Below are 15,885 nucleotides of genomic sequence, written 5' to 3' on the forward strand. Positions count from 1 at the left end.
CCTCCAACGAATGATGGGATCTTTATAGCATCAGGGTGACTTTTTTTAATATCAATTAAAATTAGGGAAAGATGTATGTCATTTTAAAGGATGTAAAGTTAGGTTATTTTAAAAGAGAGAGAAAATAGATAAAGGAGGAGAGAGAGAGAGTTGACAAAAATAAATAAAGGTGTGAGTTTTACCTCTTTGTGAGAGTGAAAAGAGGTAAGTTGTGTCATTTAAAAAAATAAAAATTTTCTCTTAAAACTATTACTTTTAAGCGGTGACGAGTTTTTATTGTTTTGATAATATTTGATATTGTGAATGATTTACATCTTAGGGAGTTATTAGTAGACGATTCTATTGAGTATCATGTTGGTTTCTTTGCCATCAACTCGTTGATATTTTTAGCCCATGTATAATGACTTAAAAGAATTTGGCATACTGATTTTATTAAGTTTTTAATTTTATATATGAAATACGATTTTGAAAGTTATATTGCTTGTGAGTTCCTGGAATTCAAACATAAACCTAGATTCAGATTGGGAATTTGCCCAATTGAGGAACGATATGCGGTGTCTGTTTGTGGTTTGCCCCAAATTTCCTTGAAATTTAGCTCTTAGCTTCAGTTGCCGTTGAAACTTATACAATTCAATGTAATTTTATTTTTTAGGCTTATGTCGAAACTTGTAGTGGAATGTTGTATGTGATGCACTAAAAAGGAATTATTTTTAAACTAGGGAATAATATTTACAGTTCAGTTTTTCCGTTGCTGTTATATTATGAATGGATGTTAGATTTTCTGTTATTTATTGGATTTATTATTATTATTATTATTATTTTGGGTTTATAGGGATTTTTATATGAAAATTGTTAAATGATACGAATGTTTTTGTCTATGATTCTTGGAAGGAAAACAAGTGAAAGAATTTTATCGTGTCTTTTCAATTATTTTTTGTACTTTGAATTTTCCTTTTTTCTCTTTTAAATGATGATTAATTAGTAGGCATTCGTCATATTTTTCTGAACATAAACTTTTATGCCAAATAATATTTTGGATTCTGTATTATTTTAGATAATTTAAATTATAACCATATACATGTATTTTAAAATCCAATATATAAAAAATTTCACATAAGATTATCATGAATATAAAATGGGAAAACATTTTCTCCTACTAATGACCCTTCAATTTTCGTGCAATGTTTTCTTTTATTTTTTTAATAGATATGGACCCCACATAAGATGCATCTATAACATGAAAACATTTTCTTCTACCGCATGAGAAAATCGAAACCCATACATAGTTTTATTTATAATGATGCCACTAGAATGTCGTGAGAAATGGTGATTTTGACCGGCGTAAAATGTTGGATGTGTTAGGTAATAATACATTATGTACTAACGTATCAACTTGCGTGCTTCAATAATAGTATCTGTTTACTCGATTATTTTTTAGCTCCACATGTGGGAACCCAATGTGTATATAATTTAAGGAAACTTTATTTGTATCCCCTATGATTTTATGATTTATCACTTGATTTTTTATGGTTATAAACTTGTCACTTAGATTTATTGTGCTTAAATAATTTACTATTTAACTCATGTGATTTTTTTTTTTTGGGTAAGCAAACTTATGTGATTTCAAATCTTTACTTACACTCGTTGTGATTATAAAAATAGAGAAATGTTATACTTACAACTTATTTTCGTTTACAACCTCTTATAATTATATCTTAACCGTTGATTTTCGTCAATCAACGGTTAAGATTTTTGTAAATCAAATTTATTAATAAATTATTAATTCACAATAAATGATAATCGTTGATTGACAGAAATCAATGATTAAGATATGGTTGTAAGAGGTTGTAAACGAAAATAGGTTGTAAATATAACATTTCCCATAAAAATATAAGGAAAAACATTTGTCCTTTTAAAGGATATAACTTTGTGTCATTTTAGATATTAACCGTTGGTTTTCGTCAATCAACGGTTAGGATTTATTGGATTTTATTACGAATTATTAATTAATTAATAAGTTTGATTCAATAAATCCTAACCGTTGATTGACGAAAATCAATAGTTAAGATCTAAAATGACACAAGATTATATTCTTTAAAAGGACAAGCGTTTTTTTCTAAAAATATATTACTTAGACCCAATGTGGTCTTATAAATATAAAAATATTTGTTCACCAAAAAAGTAAATAAAAATATTTACTTTTTCTAAATTTTATTTTATATAATTATGGGGATAGGATCCTTTCACACGTCAAACTTTGAAATTTGATACCAAATTCTAACCACTGATTTTCGGCAATCAACGGTTATGATTTTCGCCAATTAAATTTATTAATTAATTATTAATTTTCAATAAATGATAACCGTTGATTGACGAAAATCAACACTTAGGATTTGATGTCATAATTCAAAGTTTGACAACGGTATCAAATGATCCTGCCCCATAATTATGATGTTATATAATAAAATTAATAAATAAATATTAAATGAAAAAATATTTCAAATTAATTATTTTGACATTAATTTATAATTTTTTTAATTTTTAAAATAAAAAAACATTAATTAAGATAAATTAAATATGTATTATCAAAATAAATATTTACTTTCTTTAGATAATTTTATAACAATATCAAGTAAAAATAGATAAAATAAAATGGGAAAAACTTCATTTTCACCTATCGTGGTTTTATGATTTATCATTTGACCCCCTTGTGATTTTAAACTTGGCATTAAGGCCCATTGTTTTTAAATAACTTATTATTTAACTTTCTGTTGTTTCAAATTTTCACTTACACTCATTGTGGTTATAAAAATATATCAGTTAGACACCTTGTGGTCTTATATATTCATAATTTTTTTCTCAACTTTTATCTTATATTATTATCATATTAAAATTAAAATTATATACCAACATCAACAACACATTTACCGAAAAATATAAAATATTTATTTAAATTTAAATTAGTAATAATATTAATTATATCCTTATAATTTTATACATATAAAATGTTTTATTTTCCCTCTTTTTCAAATGCATTTAAGGCAAATAAATAAAAATAAATTTTAAAAAAATTCACTTATTTTTGTCATGAAAATAAATTCTAATCAAATATTATATTATTTTATCTATTTTTTACCCATACCGTTCTAAAATCATCTAAAGAAATTAAATATGTTATTTTGATAATACATATTTATTTTATCTTAAATAATATATATTTTAAGATAAAAAATTAAGATAATTAATAAATTAATTTCAAAAGAAATAACTTGAAATATTTTTCAATTTCATATTAAATATTAATTTTATTATAATTTTATTTCATAATATCATTATTATATAAAATTAAATTTAGAAAAAGTAAATATTTTTATATTTATAAAATTACAAAGGGTCTAAGTGATATATTTTTGTAACCTCAATGAGTATAATTGAAAATTTGAAATCACATGGAGTTAAATGATAAATTATTTAAACACAAAAAGTTTATAACCACGGGGGGGGGGGGGGGGGTTCAAGTGTTAAATCATAAAATCACAATGGGTGTAAATAAAGTTTTTCCAATAAAATAATATTGATTTGAATTTATTTTCATGACAAAAAGAAGTTCTTTTTTAATTATTTATTTATTTATTTTCCTTAAATGCATGAGGATATATAATAAAAAATAGGGAAAATAAATTTTTTTATATGTATAAAATTATAAGGACATAATGATATTGTTATTAATTAAAAATAATTTAAATTTAAATAAATAATTTATATTTTTCGGTACATAATTTTAATTTATAATATGATAATAATATAAGATAAATGTTGAGAAAAAAATATTATGTATATATAAGACCACAAGGTGTCTAAGTGATATATTTTTATAACTAGAACGAGTATAAGTAAAAATTTGAAACCACTCGAAGTTAAATAATAAATTATTTAAGCATAATGAGCCTAAATTATAAGTTTAAAATCATAAGAGTTCAAATAATAAATCATAAAACCACGATGAGTAAAAATAAAAATTTTCCCAGTAATTTATTTTGTTCCCTTCAAACTCTTGTTGTGTCCCCATGTGCTCCTTATAATTTAGAGTTTAAGGTAAAACTCAGTCTACACCTGCACATATTTCTACTCTGCATCTTGATGTCTCTTGATGAATGCCATAATTGCTAGACATTTGTACCTTATCAAAATCAGTTTTACAAATTGGTTGATCATGTGATCTTCCTCTACACAAATGGCCTGGAACTGTCTTGAGTCGGTGCAGCCTGTAGTTGGAGCAGCTTTAACCCATGGGTCTTCAGTGGAACAAGGTGAGGGGGTGTACCTACAAGACACTCTGACGCTCAAGTCAGATTTGGTGCAAGCAGGTTTTTATTATGTAGAAGAAGATGTGTACCTTGTGTTAACACATTTGTTTTTATAGTATGGAGATGTCCATCTTGGTTGCAAGTTTATGAGGCAGTAAATCTTCCCTATTGATTACTATAAGTGGCTGAAATAATCTTGTTACGGAAGTGTCTTGGAGATAAAGTAAGCTTGTGAAGTTTGTAGAAGGAATAGCTTGTTGTCATGTAGCCTTTAATGTTGAGAAGCTTACTGAGATGAGTATTAAACTATAGCAGCCTTTGTTGACTGCAATATTTTCTTAAGGATGAAGGCTTTCAAAATGGGCCTTGTGTTATTATAATATAAATCCATATCAGAAGCCCTCCCAGCTCGTTGCTTATGCTGAGAGCATGAGTAGTGAGATGTATAAGTTCGCGGGATGACTTATCCGTTTATCAACATGGAAAATTCATTTCATTGTTCCTTTATTTGGCACTATGGTTTGTACTTTGTATGGGTGCTTGAGAGCTTCGTAGTTGTATCCTGCATTTTTATACAGTTCATAATTCATATATTTTGCGTACCTTTCTATTTCACATGCTTTCTGTTTTGATGTCGCTTGTTATAAGTTTTGATGTCGCTTTTGGGCGAGATATCAGGATAATCGTATTGTGATGTCACTTTTGCTTTCGCATTTCCTTTGCGCAATGGAAGTTTTAAGCAATTAAGGTTTTACTTTCTTGTCTTTACGTATTGGAAGTTTTAACCAGCTAAGATCTTACCTTCGTTTCATTCTTTGCGCAATGGAAGTTTTAACCAGTTAAGTTTACCTTCCTTGTCTTCTTTTGCGCACTGAAAGTGTTAACAAGTTAAGGTTTTACCTTCCTCTTCTTTCTATTTGTTGCGAGTTGAAAGTTTTAACATGTTAAGGTTTTACCCTCTTTTTCTTCATACTTGAGTTTTTAACCCTTAGGCTTTATCCTCAAGTTAAGACTTGAGCTTTTAACCTTTGTCGGGCTTTACCCTCAAGCATATTCACTTTACCCTCAAGTGTCTCCAAACCTAAGCTTAAGAGCTTTAGGAACTTTTAGCAGGTTGTAGACGAGGTTCATATCTCTCTATTTCTGTGAAACCTGCAATTTCCACGGATCTCAAAGAATAATCTCATATCATTAAAATGATAAGTTCAATAAGTTCAAATTAGTTCAAAAAATTTCGAGTTTATCTGCATTCCACACGAGACCTTTATCTTCGCCTTTTATCATTCTTGTATCCCCGCAATCGTGGATGGATTTCCAAGCAGAGACATAAGATTGTCAACATAAGTCATATATATGTGGCCATCCTGCAAGTTATGGAGTCTCACACTAACCTCTGTTAGTATACAATCTTGTTGCTTTCACAATGTAGAATTCACATGAGAACCTTTCAGTCATTATTAGTGTACTGAATTAGTGTAATGGAAAACCAAGTTTACTAAAATATTTGTAACCTGCCACTGATGAGGTTTTGAGTCATCTCTGAATTTGGATACTCTTCTTAAGCTGCATGGTGTAATCTCGTCTTTCCATATCCTAGTTTAGGTAGATCTTGTATTGATTATAAAAACTTTAGTCTTTACGAATATGCATATGTGCCTTAGTTTAAAGATTTGTTATCCTCGTGATATAGATCTCACTGCATCTAGCACTCTATAGTTATACTACCTAACACTCTCATAGTTATTCTTATGGGTGTTATTTTAAAATAACTTTGTGTAAAATCTAAAGTCTGTCAAATCATAGCAACCACATAGAGGGTTTGTGTTCAATCATGGTATTTGTACTATGGGGTACCTAATCCTTTAATGGTGACATGCCAAAGATGCCTATAATAAATATTCGGGTCACACAAGAAAACATCTCAGTGTTCAAAGTCATCTTGGGTTCAAAATAATTTTTCAAAAGATCACATGCATTCAGGGTCAACATGCAGTTCTCGTTCCAGCAGTTTCATGATCATATTCATATGAGAATCAATCTGAATGGGATAAGCATCGTACTTGGAATTGCGCATCTCAGAAATATCAAAGCATTGCGCATTTTGGGATAAGCATTGCACATATTCATTTTCAAAAGAAGTGTTATATTGTAGAAATGACTGTAGGAATGATCAGTTATATATTGACTTATACCTTATTTTACCTGGTCATATATATATTGCATACTGTAGAAATAACTGTAGAAATGATCAGGTATATATTGCGAACTGGAAGTCATATAAATGGTTATTCTAAGTAACCTTTCAATAACTACCAATTAAAATATACTGTACAAATAACCAATGGCGCAACATACATATTATATACCTGGTCAATTAAAATATACTGTAGAAACAACCAATGGCGCAACAAATATATTGCATATTGCGCAATATATTGATATGACTTTATGTGCAATATTTGCGCAATAATCAAATATTGCCACCTATATGCGCAATATAACATTACGTCTTTGCGCAATATATTTATATGACTTTATGCAACCATGTAGCAACATATATTATCATTGTCAATATATTGAGCAGTACGGCTATTGCGTGCATGTAAGGAGTGTCTTGTGCAAACAACATGGTAATAATTGTAGGAATTAATGTAAAGAAAATAATGTTTTCCTAGTGTTCTGCAGTTATCTTGCTTGCTTTGTACATGGTGGTGGGAGTAGAAGTTTATTTATTCCCATAGACGGCGCAAATGATCAGAACCAGTTTTACAATTGGGTTGATCAAGTGATCTTCCTTTACACAAATGTCCTGAAACCGCCTTGAGTAGGTGCAGCTTGCAGTTCGAGCAGCTTTAACTTATGGGTCTTCAGTGGAACAAGGTGGGGGGTGTACGTGCAAGACACTCTGACGCTCAAGTCAGATTTGGTTCAAGCAGGTTTTTATTATGTAGAAGATGTGTACCTTGTGTTAACACATTTGTTTTTATAGTATAGAGATGTCCAGCTTGGTTGCAAGTTTATGAGGCGGTAAATCTTCCCTATTGGTTACTGTAAATGACTGAAATAATCTTGTTACAGAAGTATCTTGGAGAAAGTAAGCTTGAGAAGTTTGTAAAAGGAATAGCTTGTTGTCATGTAGCCTTTAATGTTGAGAAGCTTACTGAGATTAGTATTAAACTATAATAGCCTTTGTTGATTGCACTATTTGCGTAAGGATGAATGCTTTCAAAATGGGCCTTGTGTCAGATCAGTACCCAAAAATAAAATCCTTAGACATGGGTCTATTTTATTTTTCCTGGCTATGGTAATGTCAGAATTTATCAATCTTTATGATGCTACTGGTCCCTCGTCTGGTCGAGATTATATTGTGGCCAATGTATCACTTAAACATGCTTAGGGCGATACGCTACCCAAAGGGATGGATCATTGTATCTCTTTCGTAGAACTATAAAATAGTGGAATTTGACATTGACCACATTCATTTGTCCTTTGACCATAAACAAGACAGTGGCAGAAAAGGCGAAACATAAAAAAGAAGAAGAAGAAGGTCTTAAAGAATCACAATAGCCAGTCAAAAGCATTAAAAATGAAATTTCTATTTTGTTATAAGGACGTACGTATGAATACGATTTTCAAGAAAAATGTTGAAAAGTAACTTTTGGAACAACACACACACAAAACAACGTAAAATTTCTCCTTTTCTCATTATACTAATGTTACAAAATAATTGTTTCTTGTCCACCCACATGATTATTCCTTTCTTAATTGGTTAAAAATGATTTGAAACATTCTTTGTTAAATATCATCTGTATCACTAAGCACTTATTTGGTATAAGGATAAAAGATGTTGAAATCAGATTTCATCACATTAGATTAGGGACAAGCATTCTATTAGTAATAAGGACAACTTATTTTATTTTGTATCCTTATCTTATTTTGTAAATTAGTTATAGATGTACATTATATTGCATTTATAAAGGTCTCCTACTGAGTAATGAAATAAATACAATATTTTCCAATTCTATTATGGTATCAAAGCATTCATCCATGAAGACATGTGGTCTTGCCAAATTATGCAACGCTTGAGATACTCTATTCCCTTATTGTTTTGTCTGATACACCTCACAATGGCAAGAGAAGGAAATGGTGGAAAGAACCCTAAGGTGACAAATTCCATATCACAATATGTCCCCATCCTACAACCATGGGATCTTGTTGACGAACATAATGCTACGTGGAGAGGGCAACTACGTCAATTGGATGAAGACCATGAAAAATGCATTAAAGGCAAAAAGTTAAACTAGGATTCATCACTGAATCCATTACCAAGCCAAAAGATGACATTTTTTATAAAGGATATGCTTGGGTAATTTGTAATTCAATGACCAATAATTGGATTCACAACTAGAGCCGGCAAAACGGACTCGGCTCGGTGGGCCAACCCGCCAACGGGGCAGGGCAGGCTCATTTTTTGGCAAGTTGATGGCGGGCATAGGTGGGCTGAGGCGAATCAGTGTAAAATAGGCTCGGGCTGACAGGTCAACCCGCCAAACGGGACGGGACAAGGTTGGCTCATTTTTTGGCAGGGCGGGCCGCCCACTTTGCCACCTCTATTCACAACACCATAGACCCTCAACTTCAACCGTTCATCCAATTTTTTGCAAAAATAATAATAATAACTTTGGGATGATCTCAAAGAAAGATACTATGCATAGAATTTAATTTTTTAGGGTAAATCGAGAGGGCAAAGCCCAAAACAACTACACTGAGATATTCTTCGAGGGCTTGACATAGAAAAAGCTGCACTACATACAATTAGCAGTTAGAAAATACCTAGGCAGGATAGGGGGAATGTCAAAATACATTGTAAGACCAGATGTATCATGAAGAGCCCTTTTGGCAAAGGAATCTGCACATTTATTACTCTCTTGTTGAATGCATGAAAAAATAATCCTTCAATTCTGTGATAGCGCCATTTGATCTTGGCAATTAATGTTGGGAAAGTAACTTCTTACACATGACACTTACGGAACACCTAGAGGGGGGGTGAATAGGTGTTCTAAACTTTTTCAAAAACTTTTTATGTTTAGATCTTTAGATTTGTAAAGTCTAGACAAAGTTGAATAATTAAGCTCAATCATCACATCATCTAACTATTTGACAGTTCAAAATTATTTTACAAATTTAAGTCAATACATAGTCATACCGCTATAACAATTTTACTAATTTTACCTTAGGTCCCTATATGCCCAAAATAATTTCTATATGATGCATATCAATAGAAAATGTACCTGAGCTTTTATTTTACAGAGCAAACGCCACAACAAGCTTTCTTACAAAAACCAGAAAATGACTAACTTCTAAATATTAGAAAATAGTTTAAGTGCTACAACAACTATATCAGAACTAGTAGGGTTCTACAACATTTTCAAACCAAAATCACTATAACTGTCAGTCTCTAAACAGAATATTCACAAATTAAATCAAAGAGACAAAGACACACGATATATCCTGGTTCATATCCATTAAGCCTAAATTGGGTGCTACGTCCAGACTGAAGTAGCTGCAAATATTTTATTTATCACAAGTGTATTTGTTTTACAAACACGCATTATAACACCTCGTAGTTTTAAAACATATAAAAAGAGTTTAAATAAGGCAGGTATGGCTTCAAATGGTTTGCTATAGTGATTATGATACCTTTAAAAATGACATTACACAAAGCTATAATGCATTGTTGTCCAATTGTCTTAGGTTTATTCTCCACTCTTGGGTTAGCATATAGAGGAATGAAGATTGATTAGAAAAGAAGATTTTTATATGAACAAATTGAGAGGTTTTTTCGATTAGGCTTGTGGTGCAGTCATCTTCATTCCACAGACACCATTGTTAGGAACTTGGTTCCCTCAACTCGGCTAAGAAGCCTTTGTAGAAGTCAAACGTCAAACTCAAAGCTCGGTTATCACAATTTAACGTCGGCCTGAACCACCAGGTCGGCCTATGCGCAGCAGGAACAGAAAATTGCGAAGGAGATAGAGAGAAAGATGCACACATATAGATTTTAACGTGGGAAAACTTTCTCTAATGTGAAGAAGTAAAAACCCATGGGACACTAGTCCAAAATCAAACTTCCACTATGAAAATAATGAGTTACAAGTAAGGGTGTAAATGGGCTAGGCCGGCCTACAGGGGCCTACGGCCTAACTTATATTAGGCCAGTCATGACCTATTACAAATAGTCAAATAGAACAGGTCTAGACTTTTAAAAAAATCTATTTAGAAAGCAGGCCATAAGCTTTTTTTGTATAAGTCGGGCCTATAAATCCATTGGCCGACCTATATCATATTATTTATTTCAATAATGTTGAATAATAAAGTAATATTATTTTAGTTATTTTTTTAATTATTGAATGTTTAATAGACTTAACATGCTAACAAGCCTAGGCTTTTATATTTGAAATATAGGTCAGGTCAGATTTGTAATTTAAGACTACACGGTTTAACAGGCCAAGCCTATTTAAGCCAAATCCTAGCTAGCCTATTTACACCCCTAGTTACAAGAATCAAGCTTCACCAAGATGGTGGTACATTCAAACCTCACCTACAATGGTGATTTTCTCTCAAACTTTTCTAAGGAGGTGTAACACTCAATCTTCTCCCTAGAGGTGCTCTCAAAATCAAAGCTTTGAGCTTTTCACTCAAAATCTTTAAATCCCACGAGCCAACCTTACCTTCAACTCACAACTAATGCTTATATAAGGAGAAAGAAGGTTTAGGGTTACTTGAGCCCCAAGTTCCTTGACAAACTTGAGTCCCAAGTTTCATCAACATTGGGCATTGTACATTGAAGGAGAAAAAGCCTAGCAAATCTCCCCTTTTCGACTTCAATGCGTCGGCATCAGCAGTAAACTGACATCTTCACAACAATCTTCAAATTTCCTTGCTAGTACCGGCTTCGTCATCATCTCAGACCAATTTAGGTCGGTGTGCACTTTGACGAGTTTAAGCTCTCTATCTTCCACATATCCCGGATCCAATGATACCTCACATCAATGTGCTTAGTGTGAGAGTCATAGGTCAAGTTCTTCGCAAGATGAATTGCGCTTTGATTGTCACATCCCAGCTCGTACTTGTCTTGATCATGGCCAAGTTCAATGAGGAACTTCTTTATCCACAACATTTCTTTGCTTGCCTCAGTTGCGGCTATGTACTCGGCCTCGGTCATCAAAAGTGCCACACACTTCTGCAATTTTGATTGCTAGGAGATAGCTCCTCATGCGAATGTCATCAAATATCCCGTCGTCGACTTCCTCGAGTCGACATCTCCCCCTAAATCAGCATTCGTATACCCTTGCAGCTCGGCTTTACCTTCTCCAAATCGAAGACACAACTTTGTTGTTCTTCTAAGATACTTGAAAATCCACTTCACTGCTTCCTAGTATTTTTTTGTCGGGTTTGACAGATACCGACTTACCATTCCAAAAGTATACGCCAAGTCGTGTATCGTACAAACCATTGCATACATCAAGCTTCCGACAATGGATTGGTACGGGATCTTCAACATCTCGTCTTTGTCTTTGTCAGATCTCGGATATTGCTTCTGGTGTAGCTTAATATGTCCGGCTAAGGGGGTGCTCACTGTTTTGGCTTTGTCCATGCTGAATCTCTTCAGAATCTTCTCAAAATATTTTTCTTTAGTTAGTCATAGTAACTTCTTTTGTCTATCTCGAATAATCTTGATTCCGAGTATCTACTTTGCAGGGCCGAGCTCTTTCATCGCGAAGGACGAGCTTAACACCTTCTTCAAGGAAGCTATCCTCATCTTGTCTTGCCCTACAATCAACATGACGTCAACATATAAGAGTAAAATCAGAAAATCTCCAGACTCATACATTTTCACAAATACGCAGTGGTCAACCTTTGTCTTCACAAACTTGTTATCAGACATGAAAGATTCAAATTTCTTGTACCACTGCTGAGGTACTTACTTTAGGTCTTATAGAATCTTTTTCAACCGGCATACCAAGACTTATTGTCCTAGAGCTCGGAATCCTCTGGTTGCTTCATATATATCTCTTCTTTAAGGTCACCATGAAGAAATGTCGTCTTCACATCCATCTGTTCCACTTCAAGGTCCATTGAAACCGCCATGGCTAACACGATTCGAACCAAAGTTATTTTCACCATAAGAGAGAATATTTCTTCAAAATCAATTCCCTTTCTTCTTATTGTAGCCTTCCACCTCAATTCGGGCTTTGTATCTCAGCTTCTAGTCGTTCTCTTCATGTTTTATTTTGTAGCTCATTTGTTCTTCAGAGCTCGTCTTCCTTCAGGCATCTCGGTTAGCTCACAAGTCTGATTCTCGTGCAGAGTCTTCATCTCATCTTGCATTGCCTTTTTCCATTCTTTCTTATCTGAGCTCGTCACAGCCTCATCATAACTCTGAGGTTCACCATCTTCAGAAACAATGGTGTATTCATAAGGTAGGTACGTTGTAAAAGGTCATCTCACTCGAGTAGAGTGTCTGGGTTGTTCATTAGGCTAAGAATTCGGCTCTTCATCATCCCGGTCCTCAGCATCTCGGTCCTCAGCAACTCAGTTTTCAGTACCTTCGTCAATCTCATGATTTTCTTCATTCTCTTGATTTTCTCCCCCTGTTTCAGCTCGTACAGGAGGGATAGGTTCTTCACGTCTGACAGTAACCCGGACTTTGAGCTTCAATATGTCTTGAAAAGTCTCGTTCTCATCTAATACCACATCTCGACTTCTCACTACTTTCTTATTGATTGGACCCAAAGTCTGAATCCGAATTCACATCTTGGCGAATCGAGGTAAATGGATTCTTTAGTCTTCGCATCGACTTTTGCCCTGTCATCTTTAGGGATATGCACGAAAGCTAGGCATCCAAATACCTTTAAATGATCGTAGGCCGCTTTTCGACCTGTCCAGACTTCTTCTGGAATTTCACCTTCAAGTGGCCGTGATGGTGAAGGCTTGATCAAGTTAACAGTAGCTCTAATGGCTTCTCCCCATAATGATTTAAGCAATCTGACATTGGATAGCATATTTAGGACATTCTCTTCAATAGTCTGGTTCTTCCTTTCAATAAGTTTATTCAACTGCAGAGTCTTGGGGGAGTCTTCTCAAGTCGGATCGCGATCGTTCTGTAATATGAATCAGAAGAGCCACAATACTCACATCATTGTCAGATCGGACTACTTTCAGCTTCTTGCTAGTCTCCATTTCCACCATAGCATAAAATCTTTGAAGGATTGGAGTACCTAATCTTTAGATTTCAACAAATATACCCACACTTTACAAGAATGATCCTCAATAAAAGAAACAAAATACTGAGCTCCACCAAGGGATCTTTTCGACATAGAACATACATCGGTATAGACAAGGTCAAGAATGTACTTGCATCGCCTGGGTTGATTTAGTCTCACAAAAGAAACTTGGTGCTGCTTTCCAGCTAGGCAATGTGTGCAGCTCTCCAGCGCTTGGCCTTTCAACTCGGTCAGCAATCCTTTCTTGTTTAGAATTTGGAGCCCTTTCTCGCTTATGTGACCGATGCGCTTGTGCCATAGCTTCAGGGTAGGTTCATCTCGGACAGAGTCGGCTTCTCCACCATTTATATTTCCTTGCATCACGTACAATGAGCCTTCCTTATTACCTAGGGAAACCACCAAATTTTCCTTGGTCGATTTCCATCTATAACTACTGAAGTAGTTCACTAACCCGACATCATCAAGCTTGCCTACCAAGATTAGGTTCAGTCACATGTCAAGAACATGCCTTACATCTTTCAACACAAGTCGGCACTCAACAGGTAAAGCCAGGGTCACATCATCGACACCAATAATCTTGTTGGTCACCTGATTTCCTATCTTTAAGAGTTGAAGCTCTCCATCTTTCACCATATCCTAGATCCAGTTATACCTCACATCAATGTGCTTAGTGCGGGAGAGATAAGTCGAATTTTTTGCAAGATGAATTGTGCTTTGATTGTCATATCCCAGCTCGTATTTATCTTGATAATGACCGAGTTCAGTGAGGAACTTCTTTATCCACAGTATTTCTTTGCTTGTCTTAGTTGCAGCTATGTACTCGGCCTCAGTCATCTTAAGTGCCACACTTTTATGCAATTTTGATTGTTAGGAGATATCTTCTCCTGCAAATTTCATCAAATATCCTGTCATCGACTTCCTCGAGTCAACATCTCCCCTAAATCAGCATTTGTATACCCTTGCAGCTCGGTTTTACCTTCTCCAAATCAGAGGCACAACTTTGTTGTTCTTCTAAGATACTTGAAAATTCACTTCATTGCTTCCCAGTGTTCTTTGCCGAGGTTTGACAGATATCGGCTTACCATTCCAACAGCATACGCCAAGTCGGGTCTCGTACAAACCATTGATCCGACGCTACCGAGTGGAAGGGCCGTCGCTCAACGGATAAAAGTTACTCTAAGGATAACAGGCTGATCTTCCCCCAGCGAATTGGTACGGGATCTTCAACATCTTATCTTTGTCTTCATCAAATCTCGAACATTGATTCTAGTTTAGCCTAATATGTCTGGCTAAGGGGTGCTTATTGTTTGGCTTTGTCCATGCTGAATATGTTCCGAATCTTCTCAATGTATTTTTCTTGACTCAGCCACAGTAGCTTCTTTTGTCTATCTCGAATAATCTTGACTCCTAGTATCTACTTTGCAGGGCCGAGGTCCTTCATTGCGAAGATGATATTAATGCCTTTTTCAAGGCGGCTATCCCCATCTTGTCTTACCCTATAATCAACATGTCGTCAACATATAAAAGCAAAATCAGAAAATCTCCAGACTCCTTCCTTTTTCACAAATACGCAATGGTCGGCCTTATTCTTCACAAGCTTTTGATCAGTCATGAAAGATTCAAATTTCTTGTAACACATCCGCGGTGCTTACTTCAAGCCTTATAGACTCTTCTTCCACTGGCATACCAAGTCTTCTTGTCCTAGAGCTCAGAATCCTTCTGGTTGCTCCATATGTTTCTCTTCTTCAAGGTCACCGTGAAGAAATACCGTCTTCACATGTATCTGTTCCACTTCAAGGTCCATCGAAACTGCCATGCCTAACATAGGAGAGAATATTTCTTCAAAATCAACGCTATACTTCTGATTACAACCTTTCACTATAATCCGGGCTTTGTATCTCGGCTCTAGCCGTTCTTTTCATGTTTTATTTTGTAAACCCACTTGTTCTTCAGAGCTCGTCATCCTTCAGGCAGCTTGGTCAGCTCATAAGTTTGATTCTCATGCAGAGACTTCATCTCATATTGCGTTGCCTTTTCCAATTCTTCCTTATATAAGTTCATCACACATCATAACTTTGAGGTTCACCATCTTCAGCAACAACAGTGTATTTATCAGGTGGGCACATTGTAGAAGGTCGTCTCACTCGAGTAGAGTGTCTGGGCTGTTCATCAAGCTGAAAATTAGGCTCGTCATCATCTCGGTCCTCAGCATCTTGGTCCTCAGGACCTCAGTTTTCAGTACCTTTGTCAATCTCATGATTTTCTTCATTCTCTTGATTTTCTCCCCCTGC

Source organism: Gastrolobium bilobum, unplaced genomic scaffold (genome assembly GCF_033153095.1).
Source record: "Gastrolobium bilobum isolate Gb01-03AN ecotype WA unplaced genomic scaffold, APGP_CSIRO_Gbil_v1 utg20029, whole genome shotgun sequence".
Taxonomy (NCBI): domain Eukaryota; kingdom Viridiplantae; phylum Streptophyta; class Magnoliopsida; order Fabales; family Fabaceae; genus Gastrolobium; species Gastrolobium bilobum.